Source organism: Leptidea sinapis, chromosome 43 (assembly GCF_905404315.1).
Source record: "Leptidea sinapis chromosome 43, ilLepSina1.1, whole genome shotgun sequence".
Taxonomy (NCBI): domain Eukaryota; kingdom Metazoa; phylum Arthropoda; class Insecta; order Lepidoptera; family Pieridae; genus Leptidea; species Leptidea sinapis.
Genome location: NC_066307.1, coordinates 6,548,531 through 6,563,905, shown reverse-complemented (window position 1 = coordinate 6,563,905; position 15,375 = coordinate 6,548,531). Strand labels below are relative to the sequence as shown.

Here is a 15,375-nt window from a genome sequence, read left to right as displayed (position 1 = left end):
TAGTTAAATCTAAGCACGAGCCTTCCAAAATATTAATAAATAAGTTTCGTTTGATAACAAAAGAAGCAATTATTCTCATTTATGAGGCATTTTATTTAGAATTTGGTGGATTCTAACAACCAGTTAGTTAATACCACCTTCACACGACACGCCACAAGTAAGGAGTTCATCCCCACCATCTAGATGTGTGGCGGTCCTCCACAGTGCGGTTTTCAAGGAGCTCTCTTCCACGTACTACAAAGTTTTGAAACGAACTGCCTTGTGCGGTGTTTCCAGGACGATACGACATGGGTACCTTCAAAAAATGCGCGTACACCTTCCTTAAAGGCCGGCAATGCTACTGTGATTCCTCTGGTGTGTTTCACTGAAGGCGGCGGTGATCACTTAACACCAGGTGACCCGTACGCTCGTCTGTCCTACTTTTTCCATAAAAAAAGTTATGTATCGTCTTATTTAGAATTTAAATTGCCCCATCATATTCTTAAACTGACCACCTACGTTGTATTGTCATAACGCGTATAGAATACTGCAGTTACCAATGTATACGCGTCTCCTATTTCCAAAGTATGCGGGTGTCAATTTAAGGTTTCATCGAATGATACTTCATGTAAACAACGTGCCGAGTTCTAGGCATGTAGTCTTTGTAAAGATCAAAATTAACTGCACAGTTTTTGAAGTGAGAATTCCTTTAGGCGCGATTAGTATCTTTTTTATTATTCTAGGGTTTTGAATGAGACTGGGCCAGTGTATATGCCCCACTGAGATTCCAACCCCTAGCATATATGTCAGGGTCAACGACTAAGCAATGAGGTTATCAATATACAGATGGGTAGAATTTCTGGGAGAGGTCGCCCTACCCGTAATTTACACGTTCAGATTAAAGATAAAGTGACCACGTAAACATGAGCATGAAGAGGTTGATACCAGTGCGAAAACCCTGGAATGCATGCTAAGACCGTATTGGTAGACGCACTGCATAATTCGCCAATAAACCGGGATACACATATTTGACACAATACAAATAGCTATAATTCAATAATATCATAAAAAATATAAGTTTGTAGGTACTACTCTCAAACAACGTTTAAATAATAGTATTTTTGGCTAAGGAATTGTTTTAAACTATAGAAGCATTTATATTTAAGCAATAATTTAAATTTTTTGTGCATTTATAGTTTTAGGCATCTCTAACATTTTTGGAAGATGGTAAAAGACCCTAATAATATTTGCGTCATTTTGATGAAGCTCTGTTCTAAAGTAGTGCATCACAAGGCGAGTTGGATCTCTTAATCCTAATAGAGAATAGTCCTTTGCTGGCTTAAAAAGTTCACCATGTTTTTTAATGAACATAGTAATTTCTAATATATAAAGACTAGTAAGCATTAACATAAAGTACTTTTTGAATAGTGGTTTACATGATTCTAGAAGACTTACATTGCATATTGCTCTTATACACTCTTTTGTGCCAGAAAAACATTTGAAATATTAGTAGAATTGCCCAATAGTATTAACCAATATCGTACAACTGAAGCAGTATAACCGTGGTAAGTAGTAAGTCAGGGGTGCTCAAACGGTCGATCGACCTGTGGATCGCGAGTGCTTTTTGAGTCGATCTCAAGACAAAAATCCGAAATAGAACTATTTACAGATTTGGTTTTGGGTAACTAAAATCGGTAATTACGTACCATCTTATGGAAAGTATGCTCAGGACATGCAGTGTCACGCTTCAACATCCAAAGTCACTCTTTATTTAAGTTCAGAACTTTAGACACCAGAACGCGTTTGTTTTCTTAGAACCAATAAACTCTCAATTTTGAATAATTATGAGTTTTTTCATTGACATTTTAGAGCAGACCAACACTTACCTTGACTAAAAAAAATGCATATTATTGTGCGCAAAACTGATATGTATGTCATCGTGACACTCTACCTAGACGACAATCCTTCATCACACATACTTGAAGCCTCTCAGAGTCGCTCGATCGTAGTCTAACAATTTTGATGTAGATCGCCAGCAGTTCAAGCTTGAGCACCACTGTAGTAAGTGCAGCATTAAGGAATACAGTTTGTATCAGCCTCCTCAAAGCCACAGTAGCAGATAAAAGTCCGATATTTATGCGTAGTCCTGAAGGAAACGTGGAAGTTTGCTGTCATTGTGAATTACAAATGTGATACGAGATAAAGCTATATTTACCTCATCTTCTATTCACGTAGCGTACCAATAATCATTTATATTCAACATCGTAGTGTTTCTCATAACAGCATTATGCATGCTTCGAACAATAGTTGCATGCTAGATGCATATCCCGGCGAGGGTGATCGTGGATCACTGGTGGCCCGTCACGTGATGGAATGTCCTATCAAGGACATTAAAGACGCCGACATATGACCTACGCTCTCAGAACTCATGAGCTGAAAATTACAGTGCGGTTTGAATTTACATGAGAGAATTGAATTGAAATTGAATTGTCAAGGTGACGAGCGCAGTTGTAGCGCTCAGAATTTTTGGGTTTTAATAATCCTAAGCGGCACTGCATTATAATGGGTAGGGCGTATCAATTACCAACAACTGAACGTCCTGCTCGTCTCGTCCCTTATTATTATTAAAAAATAATATTTTCTGAGTAAATATATTCAGTTACATATATATCAAATTCAAAATCAAATATTTTATTCAAAATTGGACATAATATCACTTATTGTAAGTCAAAAACTACCCATTCGAAAAAATATGCCTCAGACGTGGGATGAACGGGCTTAAAATAGAGGTTAACAGTCAACCTCAATTTTTTTCGACGATTTCACAGCTGCCATAGTCTATCTAAACGTATAAATTATTTAAGGACACCAATTTTAAAAATTATGTGACTCAAAAAAACCTTTGAACTTTCTACCTATTTAGATAACTTCCAAAATTATCCTTTAATACGTAATATATCGTTTGATAATATTGTTTTATGAAATCTAAACTTACTAAAGTGATTAATTACAATTGCTTTTCGCCCGGATCTTCTGATAAATTTAAAGACCATTAACGAACTCATAAATTATTTAGTGTAAGTTTACCCGTGAAACTTTAAGCTAGTTTCGATCGCCGTTACTATAACTTATTATGGTAATGACGGGCCGCCCAAATAACAGGCTGCGGTCGGACCCTTACCTTCGAAGATAATGGCGAAATAATGCCTTCAAGATGTGAATTAAGAGATTTAGATCGCGATGTGGTACACGACTAACAGATCCTTTTCTTTGAAATGTTAAATTTATATATTTAAAGACCTCTGGCACACACAACGATAAACCGCGCCCGGGGTTATATTTTTGAAGTGAAATATTTAGTCGCGCTAAGTAATGTATGTACATAATCACATTAGCAAATTTGCTAGAAACTGTGTTAAACATAATGTTAACACCAGGAGCTAATATAAACTTGTTCTACCTACTACTCGGTAAAGTCGGGTTTAGTTTATTTTGGGCGATGTATATACTTTTACGAAATTCAAAACAATTGTTAAAAAAACTTTTATGTCGTAAAGATTACTCATAAATGACTTTCATAATGATAGCACAGACAGGGAATAGTGCAGTCGTCTTCAGGCTATTTTAATAATAAATTTTATTGTACGATATTACATTTTAACCATTTACGATGAAAAAAAAAAATAAAAAGTCCGCTGTGTTTTCTTTCTTCTCAGGTCGGTGGTAGTTTTTGACTGTCAGTAAGTGATATTATACCCTATTTTGAATAAAAATATTTGAATGTGAATTAAAAAAAATATATATAAGTTTTAAACTTGTTACAATATCGTTATTGTGGGCAGCACTGAAAATTTCGGGAATCAAGGAAGACTTACGAGGAAGGTTACTATTTATAATGTAATTATTGCTTTTCGAAGTATTCTCTGCGAAATTTGACACATTTTTCCATACGATGGAACCAATCATTGAAGCAACCATTCCATTCGGAAGTTGGGGTCTCCAAAATGGCCGTTTTGTAGGCGTCCACAGCTTCTTCAGGTGATGAAAATCTCTGACCACGCAATTTATTCTTTATTTCAGGGAAAGTATAGAAATCATTAGGGCTTAGGTCGGGGCTGTACGGCGGATAGTCTAATAATTCTATAATTTCTTGCTCTAAAAACTCTTTTATTCTGTGCGCGGTGTGAGAACTCGCATTGTCGTGATGGAAGATGATGCGGCGGTTGCAGTTCTCTTTGAGTTCAGAAACGACCTGTGGCAAACAAATCCTAGCATACCATTCTGCATTAACCGTTCTTTGTCCCTCAAGAGGAATAGTCGCAACATGGCCTCTTTTGGAGACAAACGTGGCCACCATTTTTTTGCAACACTCCGTGAACGAACAATTTTTGTTGGCTTTAACTCATTTTCGAACACCCAAACTCGTGACTGGTTTTTTATTTCGGGTTCGTACGCGTATATCCAAGATTCGTCACCTGATACGATGTTGTATACAGCATTTGAGGATCCTGCGTGGAATCTTTCGAGAGTTCTGACGCACCAAGTAACGCGAGCCGCTTTTTGCACTTCACAGAGCAAATGCGGTATCTATCTGGAAAACAACTTTTTTACACCTAATTGTTCATGACAGATTATTTGTATTTGACTCATGCCAATGTCTAAAGTTGCCTGAATTTTGCGGTATGCCACATGTCGATCTTCCTCAATCACACTTACACACAGCATCAACGTTTTCTTTGGTGAATGCAGTTTTTGGACGACCTTGACGGGGATCATCACTAAGCTTGACAAGTCCACGTTGAAATTCAGATAACTAGCGATAAATTGTGGTTATGGATGGGGCTTCCTCACCAAATGCAGAAATCATCCGGTCAACACACTGTTTTTGTGTTAAACCACTTCGAAAGTCATAATAAATCATCGCTCTAGAATTTTCTCGAGTCAATTCCATTTTCAAAACGACTAAACAAGTTTGGCAAGACCTTGTGACAAGACCGAGAATCTTTTTTTAAATAAATAAATGGTATTCGATTTTTAAAACCAAGGAGTTTTCAATTAAAAAGATTTTAATATGACAGGAACAGAGGAAATATTCCATTCCCGATACTTTTAGTGCAGCCTATGTATCTATGGCCAAACTAGATATTCAAATTCAAATTCAAATATTTTTATTCAAAATAGGATTTATAATCACTTATTGAACGTCAAAATCTACCACCCATTTAAAAGGGACTGCCTCAGACCTGAGAAGAATGGGCGCAAGAAACTCAGCGGGCTTTTTTTTATATATAAAATATGGATTACAATGTAATATCGTACAATAAACATTTATAATTAAAGAGCCTGAGGGTGTTCGCTTTAATCCCAGTCCGTGGTGTCATTAAGAAAATCGTTTATGCTATAATAACCTTTCCCACACAAACGTTTTTTAACAATTCTTTTAAATTTCGTAACACATTTGTTTTGTACATTTTCTGGGATCATATTGTAGAAGCATATACATCGCCCAACAAAAGACTTACTAACTCGACCCAACCGAGTAGTAGGCATAACAAGTTTATGTTTGTTCCTCGTGTTAACATTATGAATGTCACAGTTTCTAGAAAATTCCTCAATGTGCTTATGAACATACAGAACATGATCAAAAATGTATTGAGAAGCAACAGTCAAAATGTTTAATTCTTTAAATTCTTCTCTTAATGATTCTTTAGGACCTAGCTTATAAATCGCGCGAATAGCCCTCTTGTGCAGCACAAAGTTAGTATTAATATCGGCCGCACTGCCCCATAACAATATACCATAGGACATAATACTATGAAAATAACTAAAGTATACTAATCTCGCCGTATCTATGTCAGTTAACCGTCTGATTTTCTTAACCGCATATGCTGCAGAACTAAGCCTATTCGCCAATCCTTCAATATGGGGGCCCCACTGCAATTTGGAATCTAGAGTAATGCCAAGAAATATAGTAGATTCCACTGGTTTTACCACCTCTCCATTTAATAAAATATTCGCATCTACATTTTTGACATTTGGCGCGGTGAATTTAATATATTTGGTTTTATGATTATTTAACAATAAGTTATTGGCGCTAAACCAGTACACGATGTCAGATAGAGCATTGTTTACTTCGTCATATAAAACTTGGCTTCGTTTCACTTTGAATATAAGTGAAGTGTCATCCGCAAACAATACCACCTTGTGTTTTTTTTCTACAAGGCTAGGTAGATCATTTATATAAATTAGGAAGAGGAAGGGTCCAAGAATAGACCCTTGTGGTACCCCCATACCAAGAGGAGTCCCAGGAGATCTCCTGCCATTCACCTCGACCCTCTGAATCCTATTATTTAAATATGAGATCAGAAGATCGAGTGCAGATCCTCTTATACCATAGTGGCATAGCTTCCTGACCAGCGTTGAATGTTGAACACAATCAAAAGCCTTAGATAAATCACAAAAGATACCAAGTACATTCTGTGATTCCTCCCAGGCCCCAAAAATAGATAGATATAGATATCACTTTTTCCGTGACAAGTTACCCTTGAAGAAAATTATTATTGATTATATTATCCAGACTAGCGAAATGGTGGCAAATGCATTAACAATAGGTTCTACGCGGATGAAGCCCTACTACTGATTAATAAAAGGTGAGTTTGTATCTAAGGAAAATATTGGAATAGAACCAGTGTTCCGGTTGAACTCATCAATATACTTTACTAATTTTTCTCTATCCTATCGCGTGCTCCTGCCGAATGTACAGGTGTCGTTTTATATTATTCTAGCCGTTGCCTTTATGAATTTTAAAAGGAAGTTGGAATTTTTAGGATAAATTTCGCATCGAATGGTGGTAGTTAGATGTCGATACGGTCAGTGGTTTTGGCGTGAAAGAGCCTCAAACAAAGACCATTTTCATTATATAAATATAGAAGATTATACTATAGTAGTTTATATGACTGTACATAATGAAGGGCATTAATGCCTAATTATGTATAGTAACATATACTTCTATAACTATACACATATCATAAGCCTTCATGATGCTTTCAGGAGCCGCATATTATGACTATCATAAATTATAGCCGGTAATGGCAGTACTGAAAAGTTTTCTGGCAACCGTCATAGTTTTCTTAATATCCGAGACAAACAACAGTGAGACCCAACTATCATATCGTTCGATATCTTACTTACGTGCACCATTTGTCAAATTTGCAGGGAGCGTACATGTCGTGCCGATGACAGACGTATGACGCCAAGCTACACACAGTAGTAACGTTTCTGAAATATATACAAAATATACAATGTATACATAAAATGGGTACGAATTACTTATATCAATGGATGTTACCTTTATTTAAATTTTATGCATAGTGTGCTTTGAATTGCACCGATATTGCGTTTTATATTTCCAACTTGTTTCCATCCCATTAAATACTTATTTTTTATATTTCAGAAACTATTATGTTAGAATCAAACGTTGATAACTTTCTGTCACTACGTTTTTTGAAACATCCTGTGTGTTTATTTTAATACGTCATATTGACGAAACGGGCATGAAATGTACGCTCCCTGCTTATTTGTTTGCAAATTGACATTTCATTTCGAACTAAATGTTATCTCGACTGATATTAGAATAGAGGTCTTAAAAAAAGCATATCCTCAAAATTTGTGATACGCCCGCTAATCATAGAATCATTTTCTATTAGAAAACATGTTGCCTAGGAGCTCGGATAGTAACAGCAGGAGTGAGGACATGGATCCCTTATGTAATGTATTACCTCGCAGATCACAGGGAAACGTGGCCGGAGTCAGGTTACAAAACAAGTGACCGCGCATGCGCGAAGCCACCCCTCGCGTCACCTCGCGCAGCAAGGTCGAATAGATTTGCTCCTCTGTTTTCAAAATAAACTTTAAACTTGTGCAATACTTACCTCAAACACTTATTAAGCATTACTTACAGAGAAAGGTTAATAAAAACTATTCAATATCTTGCCTCCGGTCTCGAAGGAGGAATGGACAATCAGTTTTAAGTTTCAGTTTAAATACACGTTTTCACATCGATGTGAACTAAATCTTAAACTGGCCATTTTTTTAATTTCTCTGGTATTTCATGGTCTCATAGGCACCATATCTCTTGCCTCAGTGACTTCATTTCGCTTATCGTGCTATTTAAAAGACTGTTAAAAATTAACTGTCTTATTCATAATGACTTAGCGGAGATTTAAAACATCGATAATATACGTTTGTTAAAAAATGATATTCATATTCGCATATTAGAGCTAAAACGCTCATTATCAATTCGATAAAGCTGACGTGACTTATAGTAGCTAGGACCCTTCTATAAACCTATTATAAGCAATGATTTAACAAACAGCTATTAAAAACATGGCCGACATCGATCAGCTGTCCGTTAAATAATGTGATAAATAGCTTCCGTCATAGATTGACAACCGACAGACTTCAAAATTTTGATTTTTGAAGTTTGAAATTATTTTGACATCGACTTTTGACAACTGACAAACCATTGACTTTGAAAAGATGTCATGTTTCCATTGACAGTTCCTCATAAATTAGTTAAAAATCATGTTTTTTTTGTACGTAATGGCAACATTGCGTACTATAGAGACGTTTCAGTTATGGGAGATTTATCTAACAAATATGACTGAGGAATTTTATCGAACGTTTAACGGCTTAAAACACGTTTTAACTAATATTGCTTTATAAATTCGAAAAGCGCTTTATTATGAATAAGGCAGTAAATCTATACGTATAATAAAAGTAGCTGACCCGACAGACGTTGTTCATTTCATAATAAAAAAAACTCTTGCGGGATTTTACGAAATTAATCCGTACTTAGCTGACAGCTACTCGGCGAAAGAGATATTCCTTCCTACCTTTCAAAGTCCCTACGCCGGTTCAGTGACAGTACGTACGACATAGTGAAGAGTCTGTCAATGTGCCGTGCTGTTCATTAAATATTTTTCAATAAGACAATTTATATTTTATTCGTAAGTACTTAGCTAGCTAGAATTAAAAATTTTTTTAAACTTTTTGTTTGATGCACGTTAATCTCAGATGACATGAAGCAACTGATAGTTAGAACAGCTAAAGCGATTTGAATTCAGTTTTCACTGATGTGTTTAGTAGCCCCCCGTAATATTTATTTTTTTTCCATCGGCTATTTTTGTAAAAGATACATCAGTTGATTATCTAGGCTGAAATCTACGTCGGCAATATCCTTGTTGAGAACCTCTACTAAAAATGCAACAAGTCAAAATTATAATATTTTACAAAACGCGATAATTTGTATTTACAGAAATATTACTCCGTAAGTATGTTACGATTTTCATGATCTTGAACCATAAACGTAATGTATAACATAAAGCGTAAAATATCTGTCTCCCGAGGGAAAACAATATAATTCTAGGACGCTGCGAAAATAAAGAAAAAGGAAAGATGTTGTGGCGCGAGACATACGGGATAGTTTGAGGTCAGTGACCTCGGAGTGACTACAACTTGAAATGGATTCTGTGTCTTTTTGACATCCAGTAAGAAGTTCGCATATTAGCGTAGGCCTTTCTGAAGAGAAAAAAAAATGGTTTGCACTCCAGGAGTGCCGGCAGAAGTTAAAACTTGTACATTAACGTTGTGCATCTTTGCATATTTTGGAACGGTTAGGGAATAATTTCGCACGAATTATTTATCAGTATAAAAGTACTAATAGACATAATCATAAACTAAAGTAAACAATTTTATAACATATATATAAAAGTAAATGCTGGTAAACTTAGTTAAAATATAGTATATAAAAATGTTAAAATATCTTAGAACACATTAAAAATTGTGATTACTCGATGTATTTTAAAACTGTATTTTAGTTTATTTCGTAGCATTCTTAATTAATTCCAAAAAGCTGCATCACAACTGCGCTCGTCACTTTGACAGATAAGATGTTAAGTTTACTCCTTGACAGGCAGATAAAAGAGTCGCGGCCGTTGTTGTACTGTGTAGCTGACATACAGTGTAAATAAACCTGGTACTGGTAAGGTGTCACCACGCAACGTGACCTGAGAACCTAAAACCTGACTTCGAAACTAAATATGATAATCTTTCGCTCTCAAATTCAATGACACGCGATCAATATTAAGTGTAACACAACACCATTTTACACCATTTGCACACAAACCAATAAATAAATACTTTAAAATCAATGAGTATTTTACATTGGCTGTTTTATACAAAACATAACGTGTACATAACAAGCTTCGTGACATGGTGGTCGTGATTACTGTCGTAATTAGTAATGCCAAAATCAAAATTTACAAATTTTAAAATATGGTTATAGCGTTTTCTCTATAAAAGATTTAAAAATAACAGTCTTATATCTTGTACGTTAGTTGGAATATCAAGAATATCTTTTACGTAAGATAAGAATTTCATAAAACCCTCTTGGGGTGCGATCTCATCTCAAATGTAAATTGATATTGGAATATATTCGGTACACCTGTACATTGATAAATAATGTATTAGGTGCTTGCATGCAATTTTGCCAGAAAAAGTAAATTTGTTCCAAATCGCCTAGAACAACGTATACGAAAAAACGAAGACAGTTTTCCCTGAAACAAAAGTCTATTTTTCCGCCAACAACAATTTAACAGTTTAGTACCTCCTCTAGTTTTAAAATGGAGCCACGAAGGAACCAGGATGGGGGAATATGGAGGAACCAGTAATCACTTATTATCAGGTGGTGAAGGCTCGTATTTCCTTCGCCTTGTCGCAATTTTTTATAAGTAAAACATCCATAAATATTTTATGTCAAGAGTAACTTCACAAGAGTTCCTGTTTCCCACAGGTAGCTGTTTGAAATCTATTTCCTTTTCTCGAGGAAGATATTACTTTAAATTTTAAATTATTTTTAAACTGCACCTTTCTGCCGTGAAGCGGTAATGTGTCAACATTACTGCCGTAGCTAGTGAAATTACTGGGCAAATGAGACTTAACATCTGATGTCTGGTTTTTCAAGAATCCTGAGCGGCAATGGGTTGGGCGTATCAATTACCATCAGCTGAACGTCCTGCTTGTCTCGTCCTTATTTTCATAAAAAAATTACTTTAAATATGTTTTAAAATGTTATTACTTCAAATCTACATTATAAATAGAATTGGATTTCAATGTGTTTCTGCTTTTGTGTTTGCTACTCGATTTCTCCAGTAGTAATTGTGAACTCATGAGTAGCTTTTCATCGAATATTATGTAGAATAGCAAGAAAAAAATGATATTTCAACGTAACTCCTTGTTTCACATACCTTTAAAATGTTTTAATTGTTCTTTTATAATTTCTTATTTATTTTTATGTGATCACTCTCACATCTAGGATCAAACATATAAATTTAGGTACATCTATATATTATGGACGATTTGAACTCGCACCTCTCCGGACTCCACGCGTTGACCACTTGAACAATCATCCAAATGACGCTGTATCCATAAATGGACATAATAATAATAATAAATTAATATAAAGTAAAAATCTGTTTTCGTAAAATATTTCCGTGTATTATTTAAAATGTGATTTGAATGTTCAATTTTATTAAAATTATTTACTAAATGCCAACAACTTTAATTAATTGGCTTAATAATATCATCCCTAACAACGTAGTTAGACAGAATTTCGATGCCCCTGACTATATTTCGGGGTAGGAAAGTTCATTGAACTTTCAAGCAATGCAGGTATTGCAAACCTTCTAATATTTTCACTGAAAAAAAGATCAGTTTTAGTTTTCCTTCAATAATTTTTATTTAGAAAAAGTTTCCTTTTATTCCGCACCCAATTAGTTAGATATACAAAACAAATTCTAATTGGTATATATTAATTATAAATGAAATGAATAATATTACAGCGATGTCAAATAGCATTTAAGTAACTGTTATTGATTGATAAATAATGTATTAGGTGCTTGCATGCAATTTTGCCAGAAAAAGTAAATTTGTTCCAAATCGCCTAGAACAACGTAAACGAAAAAACGAAGAAAGTTTTCCCTGAAACAAAAGCCTGTTTTTCCGCCAACAACAATTTAACAGCTTAGCACCTCCTCTAGTTTTAAAATGGAGCCGCCAAGGAACCAGGTTGGAAGAACCTGGAGGTACAAGTAATCACTTCTTATCAGATGGCGAAAGCTCGTATTTCCTTCGCCTTGTCACAATTTTTTATAAGTAAAACATCCATAAATATTTTATGCCAAGAGTAACTTCACAAGAGTTCCTGTTTCCGTTTCCTACAGGTAGCTGTTTGAAATCTATTTCCTTTTCTCGAAGAAGATTTTACTTTAAATTTTTTTTTTTTTTTTTAAACTGCGCCTTGAAGAAAGAAGCCTTCTGCCGTGAAGCAGTAATGTGTCAGACATTACCGTGTTTCGGTATGAAGGGCGCCGTAGCTAGTGAAATTACTGGGCAAATGAGACTTAACTTCTGATGGCCCCTGGATCAACCATAAAAATGGGTGTCCCACAGGGTTCAATTCTTGGTCCATTTCTATTCTTGATCTATATAAATGATTTGCCATATGTTGTTAAGGACAATCATGAAATGGTTCTATTCGCTGATGACACATCCCTTTTATTTAAGATTAAAAGACGTGAATCAGTCTTGGATGATGTTTACAATGCTTTGAAAAAAGACCAGTTTTAGTTTTCCTCCAATAATTTTTATTTAGAAAAAGTTTTCTTTTATTCCGCACCACTATTAGTTAGATATACAAAACAAATTCTAATTGGTATATATTAACTATAAATGAAATGAATAATATTACAGCGATGTCAAATAGCATTTAAGTAGCTGTTTTTTTTTAAATTAAATATATCATACGTATTCACATTATTCTAACAATATTTTAGTCATTAATCTTCTCTGCGTATATCTTATGGACAACATAAAATAAATCTGAAAATAAGGTGGACAACACCTTAGTAGGTACACGTCAGTATTATAAGGCCGACAAAAGTCTTTTTTTTTTTTTGATAATATTGACACACTTTTTACACAAATTATCTTGCCCCAAGTTAAGCATATATAGCCTGTGTTATGGGTTACAAGACAATGATATATTTAATACAATATACTTACTTAAACATACATAAATTCATATAAACATACATAATTACATTTAAACCTCCATGACTCGGAAACAAACATCCACATTCATCATATAATTCGAACCCGCGACCTCTAGCTTAGTAGGTAGGATCGCTAACCACTCGGCTATACAGGTCGTCAAATGATACCTCTTGTGCTGCACAAGGGTGGCGGTGATCACTTCCCAACAGGTGACCAGACCAGCTCATTTGTCCTCCTCTTCCATAAATAAATATTTAATATTATAATTATTCCGTTTATGCCCGAGACGACTCGTTTAATAGTAAATGTCTTCTTAGCTTATTAGCAATAATTGTATTATCCTTTTTACACACGCAAACAAGGCTTAATTTAAAATTACATTTAGTAAAGAATATAACTATTAATATTGTTGTAATCCGTTATTTTATAGTAAGCTTTTTTATAAAGTTTACGTTTAATGTTAATTGGGTATATCAATTAATATGTTGTAATAAATCATAAATTATGACTCCACAATACATAACTCATGGTTAAAATAAAAGTCACTATAGCTACCTACAACGTTTCGTACCAAATGAACTTATTACATTTTAAATATTCCTAAATACTAAAAGAAAATAATTTGATTGGATCGCTGTCTTATTATTGTTTTCCCTAGGTGGACATTTCGCGCATTATTAAAGCCGGTTTTGCACGCATCAATGTATACTATCTCAGTTATGCTATCCTTACACTTACCCTAAAATCCAATGTCAATCCGGGCAATATGACACATTTACAAACACATCACTGCACTTCGTACTTGTTTTTACAAAACAGGACGAACGAACCCGCGCGCCGTCGTAACTTTACTGGCGTATCGAGCGAACTCGTTTCCCCCGCGCCGCTCTAAACCAATTTATAATACATACTGAGTCGCAGCATCCCTACTGCGTCAATCTACGGAAAACCAAGCTCTGTCTAGTTGGTATAAAGTTCACAATGGTTTGTTGGAGCGAATGACGCAGAGGACAAACCGGCGCTAGTTTTTGCCGGATCGTAAGGGTGCGAATTGTGTATTTTCGCCGGCTTCCGTCGCTTATAATTGAAATCAACGTTGAATGCAAAAGAAGCGTTCTGATTGAATATTTATTGTGCCATATTTGGTTTGAGTGCTCATTGATTTGGGGAGCTGATCGATCTTAACGAGAGTATATGTTTATCTTACGTAGACCGGAGTGTCTTTCATTTCAAATGAAAAGCATAGACAGTAAACATTTGATTCACCTGCATTGAAAATCTAACTTTGTCACGTTATATTCAAACCATGTTGAAATAGTCAAAGGTCCAAATGAAAATCAACTTTTATTAATTAATTAATTAATCTCTGAGAGAGAAGGAATCGAAGAATAATAAACTATTATGGGCAACCGTTATAATATTCTGCGCTCTTTAATAAAATATGATTTTATAACAGCTAGCCTTATCCCGTACATAATCTGCAATTAAAGTAGATAATAATGTTTTGACAAATTTGCGATCTAGTTGGCGCTTCAGAAAAGCTTTCAATTTTGAAAAATAGAGAGTTTTTGTGTAAATATTTCATTCTTCGGAGGTTTCGTATCGTCATGGAAACACTGAGCAAAGAATTTTATAGCTTTGTACGAGTTTTCTTGTTTAGTTAGCCTTAACATTTTGTTTAGTTAGCCGGGCTATCCTGAGAACCTGCGTAAGCCCTACCGTTTGACTACTAAGTCTACACACTTCGAAAGCAATGAAATGTTGTAAAATATGATGTTAACAATATATTTTGTCACCTGCCTTTCGATCAATTTACAGTCAGTGACTTAATAAAAATATAATATAATCAATTTCAATAGAAATAATCAAATTATTAAATATTACTAGTATGTACTAACTACACCAGAATAGAATTCGATTGATAAAATATAAGAAACATGTGGATGATGATGGCAAATTTTTTGTTGCAAGTTTTAGTTTAGATTTAAGTAAATTTATTACCCGTAGAAAAAAATACAAACTTGCGACTAGCAAAAATGGGCACGTAAATAAATTTGAATGGTAAGCAAGTTGGATTATTTGAAATGATCATAGACTTATTAACATTTGAATAGAGAATACAAGAATAAATTTCTTTTGGCGCGCTAGACATTTTATTTTGTTGGTATTGTTGGCGTTGACTGAACTGTCACACTCGGTAATATAACTATCGTTCGGGTATTGTCGTGAGACTCACTCGAACTATGCTCACAGGTGTATTTCGTTTTAACACACACTGTTATT

At 34.8% G+C, this 15,375-nt stretch overlaps 1 protein-coding gene across 3 annotated transcripts in view; it reads right to left on the bottom strand.

Annotated features, from left to right (window-relative positions):
- LOC126976998 (SH3 and multiple ankyrin repeat domains protein 2) overlaps window positions 1-13,949 on the bottom strand; it is a 281,852-nt gene extending 267,903 nt beyond the window's left edge. For all 3 annotated transcript variants that reach the window (XM_050825630.1, XM_050825631.1, XM_050825632.1), the window contains exon 1: window positions 13,831-13,949. The gene's annotated coding sequence lies outside the window, so the exon portion shown is untranslated. The remainder of the gene's footprint in view (window positions 1-13,830) is intronic.
- Between the last annotated feature and the right edge of the window lie 1,426 nt (window positions 13,950-15,375).